The sequence below is a fragment of the Otolemur garnettii genome, unplaced genomic scaffold (assembly GCF_000181295.1).
Source record: "Otolemur garnettii isolate 467f Iridium unplaced genomic scaffold, OtoGar3 scaffold00022, whole genome shotgun sequence".
Classification (NCBI taxonomy): Eukaryota; Metazoa; Chordata; class Mammalia; order Primates; family Galagidae; genus Otolemur; species Otolemur garnettii.
In genome coordinates, this window is record NW_003852417.1 from 9,563,984 (window position 1) to 9,582,613 (window position 18,630).

General features: G+C 46.6%; 1 protein-coding gene across 2 annotated transcripts in view; it reads left to right on the forward strand.

Moving 5' to 3' along the window:
• The first annotated feature begins 4,400 nt into the window (after positions 1 to 4,400).
• The window catches only part of KCNS3 (potassium voltage-gated channel modifier subfamily S member 3), a 38,076-nt gene continuing 23,846 nt past the window's right edge, over positions 4,401 to 18,630 (forward strand). Inside the window, exons 1-2 of one of the 2 annotated variants that reach the window (XM_023511887.1) lie at positions 4,408 to 4,445; positions 4,543 to 4,702. The gene's annotated coding sequence lies outside the window, so the exon portion shown is untranslated. Of the gene's footprint in view, positions 4,703 to 18,630 lie in introns of both variants that reach the window. The other variant, XM_023511886.1, reaches the window with a different exon arrangement.

An 18,630-nucleotide genomic window follows, 5' to 3' on the forward strand; every position in this document is an offset into this window, starting at 1 on the left:
CAGGTGGGGGAGGGAAGCATTTTAGGCACTGGTCACTGGCACAGCCAGTCCCAGGTAGACAGAGTACACAGAGGAGAGGGGGTGGCAAGGCACAGACAAAGGTGTGAAGAGGTTGAAATGTGGTAACAAGTTGAGTTGTGACCAGAGGGTTTCTGGGGGAGCCTTTGCTATGCTAAAGTGTATTACAAGAATCCACCATGTAACACGGGATGTGCTGTCCCTTCCATGCCCATGCTGATGACACACATGTTCTGTGGAAGTCCCCTGACGTTAAATGCAAGGTCCCTCAGAGGGCAATGCCAAGTACCTAGGAGATCATGCCTTTGGGCTGGGAGACTAGGCTATATTTTGTCGCCTAAGGATTTTTCATTCTTTAATAATTTATAAACTGTCTCCTTTTATCTGCAGAAACATAAAGCTCTTAGAGCTGGCAAGGACCTTAAAGATCATATAGTCCAAACCCAAACAGAAAGCCAGAGAGGAAACAGCACTGAGCTAATCACAGACAGAGGTGAACTGCAATTGAAATCTTTGGACTTTAAGACCAGAAAGGTTGAAGGCACTTTCAATATAAAAATAATACCATAGGGCAGTTAAAGTAAGCATACAATAACTCCATGAAAGGAGAGTGATCTCTGTAGCAATAATCTGAGATTAAAGCATTCTAGCTAATGAAAAACAAAATTTAATTTAACATAAATTTATTCCTGATCTTTCTGGCATCCAAGCAAAGACAGAGACATGATGGTCTATATCCTTGATTTTCAAACGGTGTGCCATGACAGGCTGGTGTCCCATGAGAGGGTCTTAGGTGTGTCACAAACATTTTTTAAAGATCATTAATTAAATTATTTTTGAAAGAAATGCAAAGCACAGTAAATATATTCTCTTTACTCTTTTTTTAAACCAATGTAATTTAAGTGTGCTGTGGAAGTTTAACCATAGGTCCAAGTGTGCCGTGAGATAAAAAAAGGTTGGAAAAAATATTTCTTAAACCTGACAGAAGGGTAGCATAGAAGTAAGGGATTTAAATGTCCACCAGGAGCATATGCAACTGAGCAGCCCCATGACAGCCTTCATTAATTCCCTTCACAAAGATTCAGAGCCTGCAAAACGTCCTGGGAATTCATGCTTCAAGGAGCTCACTGTCTAGTAGAAGATAAACAGTCAAAATCCCACATGGTAGGTGCTACGAAAGAGGGAGGCACACGGTGCCAGGGGAGTGTGGAGAGGAGACACACAGCCCACGATGGCAGAGGGGGCTTCCCAGAGGGTTGTGATTATCAACTGAGTCCTGTCCTAAGGGAGAGGGGTTTGCTGAGTAAAGCAGGACTCAGTGTCTGGGAACTACACTCTAAGCAGAGAGAGTGCTGCTGTGAACTCTGGGTGACATGATAAAGCCCGGTGGGTCTCATGTGCTTAAACTGGCTGGAGGGATAGGCTGCTGGGTGGAGAGTGGAGAGAAGGAAGCACCAGCAGGATAAAGGCTGCCCATGATGACCCATGCCCCCTCACACCTCCCCTTCCTGCCAGAGATGAGACCATCTTCATTTTCACCTATAGACCTGTTCCAATTTAAGAAGCAAATTAGTACTTCCTTTCCTTCAGGGCTAAGGTAAGTACCAATCCAGCTGGTGTTCTGTTAGCTGGTTTCCAACTGGTTTTCTGTCATTTGGGCTTTAGTGAGAATAAGAAGTCAAGACCAGATTTGGGTGGAGAAATGGAAGAGAGAACATGGATGGGGAAGAGAGGGTCCAGACTTCAAAAGGGGGGTGATTTCCAAAGTGAGGGGAATGTGGTAGTCTGGAAGACAGACTGAATACGTCCCAAGTTGGCTAGAGACATCTGAGTGACACTGGGAGTCCTCGGAAGCCATGAAGGAGAACCACTGCAGCAAATGATTTACCATCGCTGATTAATGTGTGCTACGTCTAGAGCTTCCTATGGTTCATTAAGAGGGGATGGGGTATTAGATCAGGTGGCATAAAGGCATGTGACGGGGTAGGAAGGACAGGCAAACAGGTCAGAGCATGCCCTGTAGTGATGGAAACTGAGGTCAGAAGAAGGGGCTATAGATGCTGAGGACGTGTGTGCGTGGGCGTGCACATGTATGTGTGTGTGCTCATCCATGCACATGCAGGGGTGAATTCACTACTGCCTGGCTTAACTTTGTTATTGTTTGGGGGGACGGGGGGAAGGCAGCCTTTATTGTCCACTGGTTCTATCCTGTATATTATTTCCTTTGTTTCAAATGAGCACCTTCTGAGAGGAACTTTTCTTGCAGATGACTGCAAAAACCAAAAACCAAAAAACCTAGGCTGAAAGGCTGAGTGCCCACAGGGTGCAGCAGGGTGAGAAACCCAATCTATCGGACCCTCAGGTCTGGACCCCTCCTCACACCTGCTCCTGCATGCCCCCTGTGGAGGATACCCCCTCTGTCCCCAGCTTCACACACTCCATAGGGGCCCTCTGACTCAGGCCATGTGCCATCCAGTCCCTGTGAGAAGGACCTTACTGCTGACTCTTCTGCACTGCAGATGACTTCTGCAGTGCTTAAGAGATTCTGAACATATTTCCTTTAGAAATAAACACAGCTGGACTTTTCAGACAAACTTAGTGATTTTAAAATGATTAAATAGCTAACTGCTGGTAGAGGTTTGGGCACATTCTTCTAAGGTGCTGATAAAATGTAAACACATTTTTGGAATAATCTTAGATCTTACGCTAAATATGATGAATTGTGTATGAAAATTACCCTCCTCAGCTGCTTGCAAACAGCAGTGTAGACAAGTGCTTTGGATCCTCTTCCACAGGAGAGGAGACGGTGGCAGAAACCAAAGAGGGGTGAGATTAGACACAAAGGGCCCCAAACGGTGCTCATATTCACCTGTGCCACACCTTGCCTTCCATTAAATTTCCGCAGTCTGGTGGGTCCACAGGCCTCCCAGGGAAGATGGCCCTTGCCCTTCCTGTATGCTGCCATCCTCTTCCCTAGGCCAAATCTCCCCTTAAAGTGCAGATTTTACCTCTTCTTTGAAACCTAAAAGATACTGTGAGCATTGCTCCCTTTTCTTTGACTCCCAATGTGGGCATGTGGGTTTTTGATAAAAGAAAGAACAACTAGAAACCCATAGGTCCCAGAGAACATTTGATCAGTCAGGAAAGCGTGTCTCCTCTCCTATACAACCCTTTGCCCCCATCCCCTGCCCAGCGCTTGGTTCAGGGCCTGTAACGTGCGCTTTCACTAGGAGCCTGCCTGAGATGAGTGGTCAGCGGCTGCAGGGCTGGGGGCGGCTGACAGAGAGCACGATATGGGGTGGGAACCCAGGGAACGCTGGGCGCCTACAGCTTGGAGCAGCTGGCTCCGAGGAATTATTGCACGTCTGCAGAACTTAAAAATCTGCAGTTTGGGGGCGGGAGGGGGAGCGCGGGGGTGGGTCCCAAGCGTCCCATTTCTCCTGCAGGCTGTCACCGTGCGTTCTCGCTGAGTGCAGAGAGGCCAGCCATGCCTTCTGGACCACACGTTGCCCTCGATAAGGTCCTGGTTCGTTCCTCAACCTTGGCTGAAGACACTTCCCCCGGACTCCCTCTAACCTTCGTCCTTCAGAAAGGGGACGGGCTCCACTCATTCCTCTTCTACATATGAGGTGTACCTGCTTGGCGCAAATGTCCAGCTACCTCTTCTGACTTGGTAAGTCGAGGAAAGGGACAATCTACCCGATTTCACGCCGTGCGTGAGTCTTTAGGCAGCGGACTGGAGGCAAACATCGACAGGAATGGGGCTGTATCTTCCTTCGCACTTTGTTTTAAAACAAGTTGGGGGCTCACGACTTCTTAAGAAAACCCGCGCAGATTTGTGAAGTGTCACTAGGGCCCCGACTTTCAATAAGGGGATACCGAAGATTCTGGGGCCGGGCAGGAGGTCATCTTTTCCCCGCGGGGCCGCAGTACTTCGGCCCGGGAGTGGGGGAGCGTGCAGGTAGCAGGAGAGGGGCACGTTCCTGCTTCCACCCAGACAGGGCCGGACGCTCCGGGGGTGACTGTGCACCTGGGCCTGGGCGCGGGTGCGCGTCCTGCAGAGCCGAGTCTAAGTCCATCCATTCACCCCCTCCGCCTTCTCGCAGTCTGAGCCCCGCAGTCCGCAAGCGCCCGCGCCCTCGGCCCGGGGCGTCCGGCTGCCGGCCAGGCGCAGCCGGCTGGCAGAGCGGGGACCAATGGGGCGGCGGCCGAGCGACGGGCCCCGCCCCGCCCCGCCCCGCCCGCTGTTTCCCGGTGGGGCTCTCCAGCCGGACGAGACGGACCGACTGACCCACCGACGCGGGCCGCCCGGCTGTCCTCGCCGCGGCGGCGGCGGGCGCGGAGCCGCGCCGCGAGGCCTGATCCCTGCAGCGAGGGCGGGCGGCGTCGCAGAGCGGAGCGAACCCGGCGCTCCCCGACTCCGGCAGGTACCCGCTTGCGTGCCCACAGCCCCGCGCGCTCCGGAGACTTCTCCGTGCGACCCTGCAACTTTATCGCACCTTCTCTCACCTTTTGCTGCCCCAGGTCCCCGCGGTCCAGGTGGCTCTGCAGGTCTACGTCCGCCGGGGACTTTGCATCCCTCTGAGCGCCTGGTGTGCAGAGCCCCATCCTCCGGTCCCCAGAGCCCGCCGTCGCTGGAGCCCTAAGGCTCCGCCTGTTGCGTGAGCTGCGGGCGGCCGAAACGGTGTGTGAGTCTCTTTAAAAGCCGCGGGAAGGTATCTAGGATCAGTTTTCGGGCCATGGGGTGGGATGGGGTGGGGTGGGAGGTGGGCTGGAGGACCCGTTGCAAGAGGGAGACTCGGTGAGCCGGGAAAGGCGGCCCCTCGCATAGGGGCATCCCCGGGGCGTTTCCTTAGCCGGGAAGCTGTTCCTTTCCTTCCTCGAGAGGAGGCGCTTTCTTGGCGCTTGTAAGTGCTTCTCAGGCCGCCTGCTCCGCCTTCTTTCCAGTCGTTCCTCCCCTCCCCTTTGCCCTGCCGAGGTGCTAGGCGCCCCGCGACAGTTGCAGGAGCGCACCCGGGGCCCTTGCCCTTGTGCTGCGCTGCACCCGAGGGACTGCCGGCGCGATCCGGCTGGGGTGGCTTGGGGCTAGCTGGGCCGGTGTGGGATCGTCTGCGACTCTCGGCATGTGAATCAGTGGTGGGGATGGGTGCTCCAGGGTCAGGAACTCCTCTTTTCCGCTCCCCGGTGGGTGGCCGCCCGACCTCTTCAGGGGCCTGGGCTGTAAGCGAGATGGTCCTGCCGGCAGGGGCCGCGGCGAGCCTGGCTGGGCGCCTTTCGCATTGCAGGGTTCGTTCTGCACCCCCATCCCTGCTGGTTCCCTTCTCGCCTGTTTGCGAAAAGTGCACCTTTTGCACCCTTGGTATCTCTCCCCCGATTTCGGCCGGGGAGACTGAACCGAGGGCTTAACTTAGGCGGTCCGCAGAGGGGCAGAAGACAGTAAGGGACTGTCTGCCAGAGTGACCCGGGGCCCTGGTTTGGTGACCCGGCATGAGGGTAGGGGGAGGGGCGGAGGTGTTTCTTGTCCTAGAGAGTAAGTAGACTTGCGGTTCCTGAGCCTTCCTTTTGGTTTTACACCTTTACCCTCTGAAAAGAGTGGGGGCAGTTGAAGAAAACCAGTTCAAAAGCATTTCCTGTCTCCTTTCGTGTATTTGCGTAAGTGATTTGCATAACCATTCACTTAGGATTGTATAAGTTACTCCTGGTTGCCCCGCTTCTTAGACTACTTGCAAATACTTGCCCAGGGAAACAGGAAACAAGCATTTCCTGAGCACCTGTGTCCTTACTGAAGGTGTATGTCCAAGTGCTTTGTTCTCTCCGTCTATCTGGAGCTGAAACAGGGTGGTAGAACGTGTCGGTCCCATTCCTTACCTGGGTTGTGATCTTGAGGACACTGACTCATTCAGTTTGCGTGACTGGGGCTTCGTTGTGGGACCAGCCAAGATGGTGTGTGCTTTCTTCTCCTGTTCTGAAGATGATACGGTTTCTTCTTCCTAGTTCTTCCAGTTCTTCCCTTTTTTCCCACCGAATTCCTTCCTTCTCTTGTCCTAATGTGAAGTTTATTTCAGAACTAGGAGTTTTTGTCAATCTAGGGATGGGGAGAAGAAGGTGATGTTGAAGTGCTTGAGAATGCTGAATCCAAAGCATCCCACTAAGGAGACTTGTGGGATCTGTTTTAATTTAATCTTGTGTCTGAGCCCTTTTATCACAGACGAAAGCCATTGATGACTTCACCTATCTAAGCTTTTGTTGGTTAGGTGTATGAGAGCAAACTGGGAGGTCAGAGCAGTCTTTGCTCTTCAGAAATATTAAAAATATGAAAAATGCAATGCTCTGGAGCGTGGGTTTGCCAGTAAAGCACCAGCTAAGTATCTTCTTTATCTTTTTTTCTAAGAAGGAAGAGGAAGAATGGGGATTGCAGGCCCCTCCTGTCTCCTGAGTCTTGCCCTTCGCTGTAATCCTTCACAGACACGCATCCCTCTGCTCCACCACACAACTCAACTGCCTGTGTCTGGCATTTGGGGTTGGGATGTGTCAGCTTGGAGAGAGCAGGCCCCACAGGGTTTTCCTCCTCCTCTTCCTTCTTCTTGTTTCTTTAACAGATAACATTTATTGGCTGCATACCATATGCCAGATACTCTGCTAGGCACTTTTCCAGGCCTTATCTCATTTAATCCTCATAACAACAGCATGAGGAAGTTTCCACTGATGGGAGCCAGCAGTAGGTGGAACCTCCCTGGGCACACCCTGAGTCATACAGAAGGCCAGCAGCACAGGGTGAATTCTCACCAGCGGGAAGGACACTATCCAGTAGACAGAATGTCCCTGGGCACACCCTGAGTCATACAGAAGGCCAGCAGCACAGGGTGAATTCTTACCAGGGGGAAGGACACTATCCAGGGTAGGTCAAGGTGTAGGGGAAGGTGGGAGTGTTTATGGCCCCAGCTAATCAGGTGTCATGAAGATGGATGTTGCGGAATCCGGTATGCTCCAGCCCTTATCTCTCTTTTGTTACAGCTTCTTGGCTTGATTATGTCACTTTGATTTTGGGGGTCTTGGTCCGGTCAGCTACAGGTATCTTGATCTGTGGTATTTATTGTTACTTTGTACCAGGCGTTAACAACTAAGAGCTATTTATATGTATTAACTCATTTCATCCGGATGGTAAAGTTAGCAGGTGGGTTCTATTATTACTCTATTTTAGATGAGGAAAAAGAGACAGACTGAGTAACCTATGCAAGGTCAACCAGCTGGGGCACAGGAAGCCGGGATTCTCTCCCTGGCAGCTCCAACACTATGCCCTATGCTTAGTAGGATCTTAGACTGAATTTTTTGAACAGTGACAGGTAGAGGTAGCTTGCAGTTATCAAGTGACTTTTTGGTCTGGTGTCTCAGCCTTAAAAAGAACCTTGGAGACTGCATTAGAAAATTTTTCTCTTTTCCTTTACCAAAATAATCTGCTTTTCAGTGGAATTCTTCTCAGCTGGATAGGAAAAGAGGAAGATAGATCTTATCATGGGCTAAGCAAACATTGGTTATTTTCCAGAAAATGTGTTTATCAATATAAAAGACCCTTGAGAATGACAGAACACTTCGCACACTGAGTCAAATCTGTCAAATAAGTTAACTAGTAACTAACCCAAAAGTATTTACTTTGTGGGTGCTGGGTGTGGATGCCGTGGGGCAGCACTGCAGTCAGTGAGGGAAGGCAGTCCTACAATGTGGTCTTTGAGCTTGACCTGACAGTGGATCTGGAGACTCAAGATCAATGAGCACAAGATAAGACAATATAAGATGCTAAATATTGAAGTCCTGATGACAATCACAATGACTTGGCCACATTTGTGTAACTTATTATGGTTTGCCAGAACTTTCTCAGGGGATATCTCCTTTCAGTCCTCAGAGCATCTGAGTGATAAGCGAAAGGTGGGACAGAGGTTAGGAAGTCCATATTGCAGATGGAGAAATTAAAGCAAAGGGAAGCCTTGAACTTGGATTTAACTGGGGGTCTTCTGACTCCAGATCCTGCATCTTACAGCTTCACTTAGGTCTGGTGAGGGCAGAGCAGGAGGGCAGTGAGATATCTGGAGTCCTTGGAGGTGGCTAAGTCTGAACTTCATCCTGAAGCTCACTTTTGCTTGCCAGTCGTGACTACCCAGGGTGCTTAATGGGAGCAGGGGAGGAGGAGTAAATCGAAATGAGGGAGGACGAGAAAGATTTTTGCTATTTCATTTTTTCAGGGACCTGCTGTTATGTGAAGCGTGGAGTGAATACCCAATTATGATGAACACAATAACAATGTTTAGAATGCACAATAAATTGTAGCAGCTGATTTAGAATTTCCATCCTCATCTTTATCATTTCTCTAGGTCATCTTTTGAAACTTCACAGCATGCACACATTATAAAAGTTAACTCTTTAATAAGCTAAAAATATTGATTAGACTAGGTTGTAGTATTTTTCTTTGTGGGCAAGGGGGCTCATTCTCTTTTGTATCCTGCAGAACCTTGTGCTGTGATTTATTTGCTTGGAAGAGACGCTGTGTAAATAGTGTCTTCAGTTGCACAAGTGTTGAATGATAAAGGCGTAAGATCTGCTTTTAGCCAGTAATATTACAGGTAAGCAGTGAATGTTGACAGCAGCCAGCTTCAGGGGGATTACTGAAGTCCCAAACGAATGAAGTATCCTGCTGATGTCCCACTGATCAGTCAACTTAGCACCTACCAGATGCTCAACAAGGTTCACTTAATGAGTAACTTACTGAGGCATAGGTATACTCCCTTCACATATTCAAATATGCACATGCATTCATTTCAAAGCATTTGAATACTTACATATATACTCTGCTAGGTGCTGGGTATAATGTAAAACAAACAGATCTGGGGGAAAGCGGTGGGGAGACAGATATTAAATAAATGCAAAGTTTGAGTAGTGGTAAATACTGAAAAGGACTTCATGGGAGAGATAACTAGGGTGGGGAAGGCATTAGTGTAGATGGGAAGGTCAGAGAAGAACCTTTGGAGGAAGAGGCATTTCTTTTTGAGTGACAGGCAGGAGTCCATCCAGTGAAGAGTGGGAGAACGGAAACTCTGGGCTGAGGATTCTCAGGCAAGAATGAGAGTCACTTCAGGAGAACATGGTGGGGGTGGCTGGGAGGAGTTTGGAGAAGAGGTTAGGGGCCAGATCATGCTTTACCTGTTAGGCCAAGTTCTGAGGGCTGTGGAAAGGAATTAATGGATTTGCAGCAGGTGAGTGTCAGGAACTGATTTCTATTTATACAAGATCATCTGTGAGGGCTGTGAAGAACGGATAGGTGCCAGTATGGTAATAGTTTGGGAGGCTTGTTGCAGAGGTGAGACCTAAGCCAAGTGGGACTGGCTTGAAAAATGAATGAGGTGAGAATGTGCAGAGCACACAGCTGTAGCTTGGTTATGAAAGGGAGCAGAGAGAGGGGGTGAGTGTCGGGCTGGGTTTGTGTCTATGCCTGTCTACTTGGAACATGGCTTAGGCTGAGGGTAGGGAGCTGAGTTCAGCTTCTTAGTAAATCAGCACATACATGTCCCTGTGTGCAGATATATAGGGCACCAGCACTTGTAGAAGATTAGGTATTTGAACCCTGGCTCTGGCTCTAAATATGAATAATTCTGAGCATATCACTAATTTTTCCCTGCAGTTTTCTCCCATGGCCTGGTGATTTTATGATTAACAAAAAACACAGTCTTCCTACAAATCCTGTTCTTTAATAGCATCATTTGTACGTGTTGCTTTGGAATATTATGTAAGTTGAATTAGAACCATGAGTAAGCATATAGGAACAATTGTGCTGGGATACTAAGCATTTTCTCATTGATTATCACCAGTAAGTTGCTTTCAAGTTGGCTTAAATGCAGACAGTAGTCGTGAGGAGACACCAGCCTTTTCCAGCATATAAAGGGGGAGGTCTGATGGGGAACCCTGGGCGTGGTGATAAGCCACTCTCTGTGTCTCAATAGGATCCTTTCTTATCTGGTTCTTCCTCTGTACCCATGGATATCCGGTAAAGACATGGAAGAGAGGTATGCCTGGCCAGTTTTCCGAGACCCATGTGTGTTAGCCAGCATTCTCCAGAGGAATAGAATCAATAGAGTATGCTTATGTTTGGAAATATATTTATTAGAAGAAATTGGCTCACATGGTTGTGGAGATTGGCAAATCCCAAATTGGCAGGGTGGGCCCACAGGCTGGCAACCCAGGAAAGTCAGTGCTCCAGTTGAAGGCCAGAGGCAATCTGATGGCCAGTTCTTTCTTGTTCAAGGCTTTCAACTGATTTGATGAGGCCTGCCCACGTTACGGAGGGCAGTCCACTTTACTCAGTGTTCACCAATTAAATTAAAAACACCTGCACAAAAACACCTAGAATCATGTTTGACCAAATATCTGGGTACCCTGTGGCCCAGCCAAGTTGGTACATAAAATTAGCAATTGCATCACATTTGGCAGAATACACCAGCCTGAAGATCAGTGATGAATGTCACAGATAGTCTGATGGGGCCTTAGAGGAGGCGAGAGTACCCAGTGATCAATTTCTAGTTGTAGGGAATGAGAGTGTAAATAAGGCCATAGAATTAAAGTTACTCCAAAGATCAGTTAAGTCATTTGCAGCCTCTGTAAGACTTCTTTTGGGAATACTGAGTTAAACCCTGGAAAATTAGTATGTTGAGATAAGAGAATGCTAGCAGTCTAAATTTGGAGGCTTGAACATGCTTTTCTTATTCCACTGTGGACTGGTTTGGCTTTCCTAAGCCCTGATGGATGTGCTAAGGTAAACCTAAAAGCATTTCCTATGATTTACTTGAGGTAAAAATGTAATTGGTCAAAGATATTGGAGAACTTCGTGGTTATAGTATGTGGTTTATAGATTTGGAATGAGTAGGGGATGCCTGGGTTCTGGCAAGGGCTTTTTAGCATTCTTGTCATTGAGGTCGATAAATCACACCCTCTGGGCAGTGTTTTCCTTGTAGGTTTTTAAGTTCTCAGTTTTTAAGCATGGTACCTTTGAGAGGCCAGTGACATAGGCCCCCAACCTCCTTTCCGTGGTGATTAGATGTTGCCTGGACAATATTCCCCCTTGAGGAGGTATTTCAGGGTTGTGCTTCTTGGACAAAGCTTGTGTCCTCTTGGTTAAAAATGTAAAGGGAAAGTATTATGTGTAGCAGTGTCTAGTCTGTCCATCCATCCATCTGTCTGTTTCTACCATAATGTAAAAAGGTATTGATGCCCCCATATGCTCTCATATTCTCCTTAAATCACAGTTCCCATGAAGTAACCTCTCTTGAGATGGGCAAATAGGAGTCCTGTGAAAGTTCATGCAGTACCTGAGAACTGGGCCTCGTAAGCAGGTTCCCAGACTCTTTGAGCTAGTTGGAAATAGAGTGTCAGTGTGGTACATCTTTTTGGTGATGAGCACTGAGTTTTCGTCTCCCAGCTTCTCCTCACGTAAAGCAGAACACTTTGCCTTCTCATTTGGTTTTGTTCATGTGGGGGTTTGACATGAAGAGTGAGGGCTGCACAGTTACACAGTGAGGCCCTGAACTCCAGGGGGTTTGCTCCTAGTTTCTCTGTATCCGTCATCCCTGTTACCCACAGCAGTAGAGTGAAGGACACACAGCAGACCTTCCTGTTTTAAAACCCTTCCTTTTCAAGTTAGTTTGAGCAACTGAGCAAGCATTTCCATGCAAGCCCTTTTAGACTCTGGGATTAGTTTTCCGATTACCTCACCCCAGTTGATGTGAATCCTAGTGAGAGGACAGCGAGGTGGTTCTGAGTCCTGGGACCGGAGCACTATGTGGTGTAGAGGAGGGGAGTTTTCTCCTCTGGGAACGAGGCCACACACTTGCTACGTGTGTCCATCCATGCAGACGCACATCCTTGACGAGACAAGAGTGCTCATTAGTGTGGGCTGCTTAGGTGAGTTGAGAAATGTAGACAAACTGCAAAAGAATACCATAGTATTTTTTCCAAGTCTATGCAATGAACTTCAACCATCACCCAACTCTGTTTTGTTAAATTTCAAAATATTAAGGGGGTACAAATATTTTAGATTACTTGGATCATGTTTGTAATGCTTGAGTCCCGGCTAAAGATGTGCCTGTCACCCAAATACTGTTCACAGTACCTGGTAGGTACAAAACCCTATTTTACACCATTCTGTTGTGAACTTCATCAGAGACTACCAAATGGGTGGAGCATGAAACTATTTTGAATTGCCCTGTTGAAACTAACTCACAGTGGGAAACTCACAGACATGGAAACTTTGATTGTGAAAGTCGGGTGAAGAAAGCCGTGCTTTACTCAAGAGTACCTGGAGTTTGTGTGCTCCTCCTTAGTGTGGAGGGAGGACTGCTTTTCTGCATCTGTCCAAAGATGATGCCTGAAGCTGTCCCCAAAGCTTGGGCCATGCTGGGCTCGCTGGAGGATGCAGTGTTCTTCTGGGGATCTTTTTTTCTTCCTTCCAGCTCACTTCCTCCTGGTTCTTTTTTTTTTTTGGCCGGGGCTGGGTTTGAACCCGCCACCTCCGGTATATGGGGTCAGCACCCTATTCCTTTGAGCCATAGGTGCTGCCCCCTCCTGGTTCTTTATATAGGGAAGTTGGGAACTCAGAGAGACGTGAGTGTATTTAGGAAATGGACTGGAGAAAGGAGACTCGATGTGATCATTATTTTTAATAAGTCAATTGAAAACTCTTTTGCCTTGCATTGCCTGAGGATCTCATTATTTTTATAATTTTTTTTCATATTGATGAAGTATAGAATTAGTCAGCGTGGGTAGTTCAAAGCATTTAAAAAAGTCCTCCCAGGATGGCTTCTAGGAGCTGACTGGATGTGGATGTTTGTGAAGTGTAAACACGTTTGTTACTACCTTCCAAATAATGGACTAGCCAGACGCTATATAAACCATCGTGTTTACTTTGTCATATCTTTCCAAAAGTTAAGTGAAACTTTTTTCTTACCCCCATAAAATAAATAGTCACTGTGGCAACTTATTATAGCAATAGACACTTGGCTGAGGATTTATGGTTTAGAAAAAGCACTCGGTTTTCTTCTAGCAGCAATAAACACTTTTCTGAAGTCCTGTGGAAATGCCAAAGCACTGTCAGGTGCTGGCCTGGCCTGGGCACAGAGAAACAATAGCCTCATTAGGGCGCTCACCAGAGTCCCTGGACCCCTGGTGAGGTGGTATGTGTGAAGGCACCTTGCCAGCAGCTCCCCGCCCCCTCCATTTTGAGCAGGAAAATTCCTGTCTCTCTAAGTGGGACATCCATTCAGTTATAATTCCCCACACATGTCCCATTGTCTGCGATGTAGCAGACCCTGACATCGCTGTCTTGCTAAGAAATGGGGTTCTGTAAGCACAAGATAGAGGTGGCTAGTGGGCATTAGGGGTGAGTGTATGGGAAGGAAGGGATAGAACGTGTCCTGGGAGAGGAGACATTTGAGCCGATTTCTTAAAGATGTAACTAGAATTAACTGGAAAAGAAGGGAAAAGGACACTCCAATTAGAGAGAACAGCTTCAGTGACTTTTGGAAGGAAGAGTGCACAGTGCATTTGGGGACAGTGCATAATGTGACTGGGTTGAGGCAGAGGAGTGTGAAGTGGATGGTGGATGTAAAGGACAGACGGGCAAGGGGTAGGGAGCCTGGGGTCCTGGGCCCACATGTTTTCTTCTGGATCCTTGAGTGTGGCCTTTTGGCTGAATCCGGTTTTACAGAATGAATTCTCTTCATAAGGGGATTTGTCCTGTGAAGTTTGGATTTGGTCAAAGGGTGGCGCTTGGGGATCTGGAGGGCCACATGTGGCCTTGAGGCTGCAGGCCCCCCACCCGACTAGGTCCCTGTGACTCAGATAACTTGCTCTGTTCCTTGATGCTTGAAATTCTTTATGCTGCTTCTTTTTCTTCTTCTTTTTTTAAAGGTCAGGGATGGAGATTAAATGGAATTTTGGTCACACATCTGAAGCCCCCTAATTTCCTTTGGGCCTGTGTTGGTGGGGCAGTAACTGCCAAGGGTATCCCCAGAGGCCGCTCCTGCTGGCTTCTTGTCCTTGCCCAGGACAGCCATCGGGTGGGCAGGTGCTGGAGGCTCAGCCAGCCAGATTCTCTGTCAGTTGTGTGACTTGAGGACCGGAGCCACTGCTGTAGTGAATTCGTACCTGTGATGATTCCCTGGCCAGACCTCTTCCTCTATAAGTTATTCCTGTAATTTCTGCTTCCAGGTCTCTCAGAAGGGCCCTGGGTCCTGTCTTTTTCCAGTGGTGGCTCTTTGGACTTCTCTTTGATTCTAGAAGCTTCACGTAGCCTTCGGAGAAAATTATGTTTCTTTGAGTTAGTCACAACCAGTTGCTGTTGCTTGTGTCCAAAGAACCCTAATAGGTGTAGGAAATGTCCAGAGGCCTCACTTCACACCAGAGTTTAAAGACTAACCTCATGGCCTTCCTTACTGGTATGAGAGGGACACAGGCATATTTGCAGAGATAGAACAAGAATGTTTCTGAAGGGGCTGAAGAAATTAGATCCCTGTAGAACGGACTTTGCTGGCTCCCCAGTATTGCTGTAGGCTGGTCCTACTTCTGTGTTGACTGGAGCGGGTCAAATTAGCATCCACTTCGTACTCTGGACTCTGGCAATACTTACTGATAAAAATAATAATAGTATTGATGTGGCAGTTATGGGATGTGCCAGACATTGTTATTGTATATGTGATATATACATATATTATCCCATTTAATCCTCATAACCACACTAAGATGTAGATACTATTATCATCTTATATTCAATTATTGTTATCATTTATATCCACCTATCTATCAACAGATGAGGAAACCTAAAGATTTAGTGAAGTCAAACAACCAGAAAGTGGCAGGCTGGACTTTCAAATCAAGGCAGGCTTATGGCAGAGTTTGTGTTCTTACCTCCGGTTCTGAATGAATGTTAGCTCCTTCTCTTCCTGGCTGGGCAAGTTATTTAACCTCTGTGGCCTCAGAATCCTCATTTGCAGAATGGGAGTAATAATAGTATTTGTCTAGCATTAGGTGGCCTATAATAAAATGCTTCAGGTAATGTCTGGCAAAATTAAGCACTGTATAATGCTTTTCTAGAAAAGCTATTTTGCAATGGGCACTATAAGGAAGATTGAATGTATATACTTTATAAAAGTAAGCACGGAAAGAATTGTGACTCTTCTCCCATCCCTATGCATTATAGCTCTTTACAGAAAGGGGATGAAGTGAAAAAAAGTCATTGGTATTGTCCCCACACTCCTTTAGGGAGACAAGGCCAACGTATAGTTTGTTTTAAGGACAAGTGCCCAGTAGGTACGGACAGACAAGAAAACATCCCCAGCAGGAGCAAAGTATGATGAGCCTCCCCACACGGGCTGTCGGAGAGCCAGGCTTGGCTTCTGGGCTGGCCACCTCTGCTTTCTACTTAACTATTTCAAACCTCAGTTTCTTCATCTGTAAATGGTAAGTCATAATAATGCCTGACTCTTTAATCAAGGGATTAAAGAAGTTCAGTCATTCATTCATTATTTTTGCTGGGCTTTAGGGATGCATAGACTAAGAAAAAAATAGATCCTACCTTTGCAGAGCTCACAGTGAAGTGGGGAGACGGTGTGTAAATTATTCTTAAGCCAGTTCAATGCTCTGAAAGAGGCAAGTGCTGGTGGGTGGGGTGGCCAGTGGGAGCCTGGTGTTGGGTAGGGGAGAGGTCTGGGGTCAGGAATTGGCTCTTGAGATTATGATAGAGCTGTCTTGAAGGGCAGATAAAATAAGTGCAGAGAAATGGAGGACTTTATTTGTCCTTTGCTTACATTTTATAAGAACAACAAGAAATCCAGTCTTAGCTGTGATTGGCAGATCATACTAAAAGAAGTGGTTGTTCTTGTTAAAACAAAGCCCTTTGGGTTATAGAATGGGACGAAGTGCTTTTTATATGTATGTCTGAAGATACATAAATTTAATATGTAACAGCAGTGCCTTAAAGTGGGTAATTTTGCATTTGAACAATTGCAGTTTAAGTTGAACAAAGTCTGGTGGTGATATGTTCCCTGCGTTAGCTCGTGAGTAGGTAGGTACGCTGTCCATTCCTTTTTGTATTTGCCAGGTAGACTCTGTGTGATGATCTCATCAACCAACACCACTTCTATTGCAGTCAGGGATAGTGAACTTTTATTGGTTTTATGCCATAACTCAGTTTTTCCATTAATGTTTTTTGCATTTGTTTTATGATATAATTTGAGCCAATTGATAACTTGTATGTGTGCGTACATTAGAAGTTATTTATCTTGTCTTTGGTAAAAACTGTCTTAATTAAGGAAAAAATGTAACCTCCTCCCCTGAATTCTCAGTAGCTGATAAATTAGCTACTTTTCTTCTGTGGTGAGCACGGTTTCAAAAGGACATTTGTTGTGTTTTTTCTATTCTCCCAGTTAATGCAATGGGCAAGAGAGACTATAATCTAACATGGGATATATTGCAAATGTCAGCCAATTCATTCATTCATTCATTAATTCAACAGGATAATTTTTAAGAACTTACTATGTGTCAGATGAGATTCTAGGCACTAGAAATTTAATGGTGCATGAGGAGCACTCATGGAGCTCATACTGGCATAGGGAAACAAACAGTAAATATATATATATATATGCCTGTATGTGTTTAAATCTATTTTACGGAGTGGCAAATGCTAATGATTAGAGTAAAACATAGAAGTGGGCAGGAATTCTTTGGGAGGGTGTTGACATTTTAGATAGGATAACCAAGGAAGGTCTTATTGAAAAGATATCACTGGAGCAGACACCTGAAGGAGGAAACGGGCCTTGCCATACAGTCACCTGGGATCAGCTAGTGCAAAGGGCCTGGGGCAGGATGTGCCTCACTTGGCCTGATTGAAGATTAGCAGGGATACCTGATGCCAGATGGGAGGGACAGAGGGTTAGAGGTATAGGAGATGAGAATGGACAAGTAAAGTAGGGGAAAGATGGGTGGTAGAAGCTGTAAGTAGAATGAACATTGGAGGGTTGAACATGGTAGTGACATGGTGTGACTTACATTTTGATAGAATCTCTAGCGCAGTGGTTCTCAACCTTCCTAATGCTGCGAACCTTTAATACAGTTAAAAGGGGTGTGACCCACAGGTTGAGAGGTTGAGGCAAAAAAAAAGGGGGTTGGATTGGGGAGGTTAAGAATACTTTAGCTAGAGCAATGGTTTGTTGGTGGTCTGGAGCAGCTAATGACCCCCCCCCTTTCAAAATAGCACTTTTAAATGCAAAAAATAGAAGTCACAGAAATATACAGGAATCCTATTGTATTAAATTACGGTTATCTAAATAGTTAGACTAATTTGTAATTTAGTAATATATGTGCTTTCTTTGTTAACTTATTAAATAAAATCTAGCAGTAGGTCTGTAACTAATGTGATTCCAAAGTAATAATGAGCACAAATGATATTTTGGGATCTCTGCAACAACTCTGATAGAGTTGAAATTATTCACATTTCTCTCAATGTGAAGTCATAGGTACTGCTAAGACAGAAAGCTAACATCTTGGGCCAATGCCTGCATTTTTAATGGAAGGAATTGCTAAATTTCAATTGAAGATCAGTGAAAATAAAGATTTTTTTTATTCCCATCTAAAGTCAAGGATTTCCTGAATTCTTGGTACCGACCCCTACTCTGACTGTCAGGTGGAGACAGATTAAATGGAATCCCAAAAGTGGAATGAACAAATGAAATGTCGCCAATGTTTCTGTTCTTGTCTGTATTTCAGTTGGCACCAGTGGGATTCACTGCTTATTATTTCAGATCACTGGAATTCCTAGCGGACTGGAGTACCCGATGGCAGCTTCTAATTTTTTAGATGTTTAAGAACAGCAGGAATGCCAAGAGGTCTTTATATTTCTGACTTGGTTCCTGGGTTAATCATACAGGAAGCCTGGAGTCTGATCCCTCTGTACCTTCAGATCCTCTGTACAGCCACAGGCAATCCGTCCTCTTCTCCCAGGGACAGTGCCCACCTCAGTCATTCCTAGTTCACAAAGCTATGAAGAGTACGGGTGCACAGTTTGTATTAATAATCTCTGTCAATCTCTCCAGCTCCAAGGACTACCTCCTATAGCCGAGCTCCACTACTGTCTGCTCTCTGCCCAAACCACAAGCTTTCTTGCCACTGTGTCTTATGTCTTCTTTCCTCTCCTTGAAGAAGAGCCTTCTTACTCTTACCAGTCTCCTTCACTTGTTCATATTTGACCTCAAGGCTCAGCTCCATATGCTGCCTATTCGTGTGACTGTCCCTAATTTCCAGTCCCAAAGGACTCTGAACTAACTTCCCTGAAACCTCCATACCTTTCCGCGTGGTACCCGGCATTGTGCCTTGGAGTGCAGTTACTTATCTACTATCTATTTCCCCTCCTACATGTTCTTCCGAGCGCCTATGAGCTCTGAGGGTAAGAACCGGGTTATCTTTTGTCCTCCACGTTCCCAGGAGCGCCCAGCAGCGGCTTATGATTCACACCTCGGATGGAGGAGTGCTTCTGCTGGGGTGCTCTCCTTTGCATGTCTGAAAGTTCCCTTGGTTTCTCTC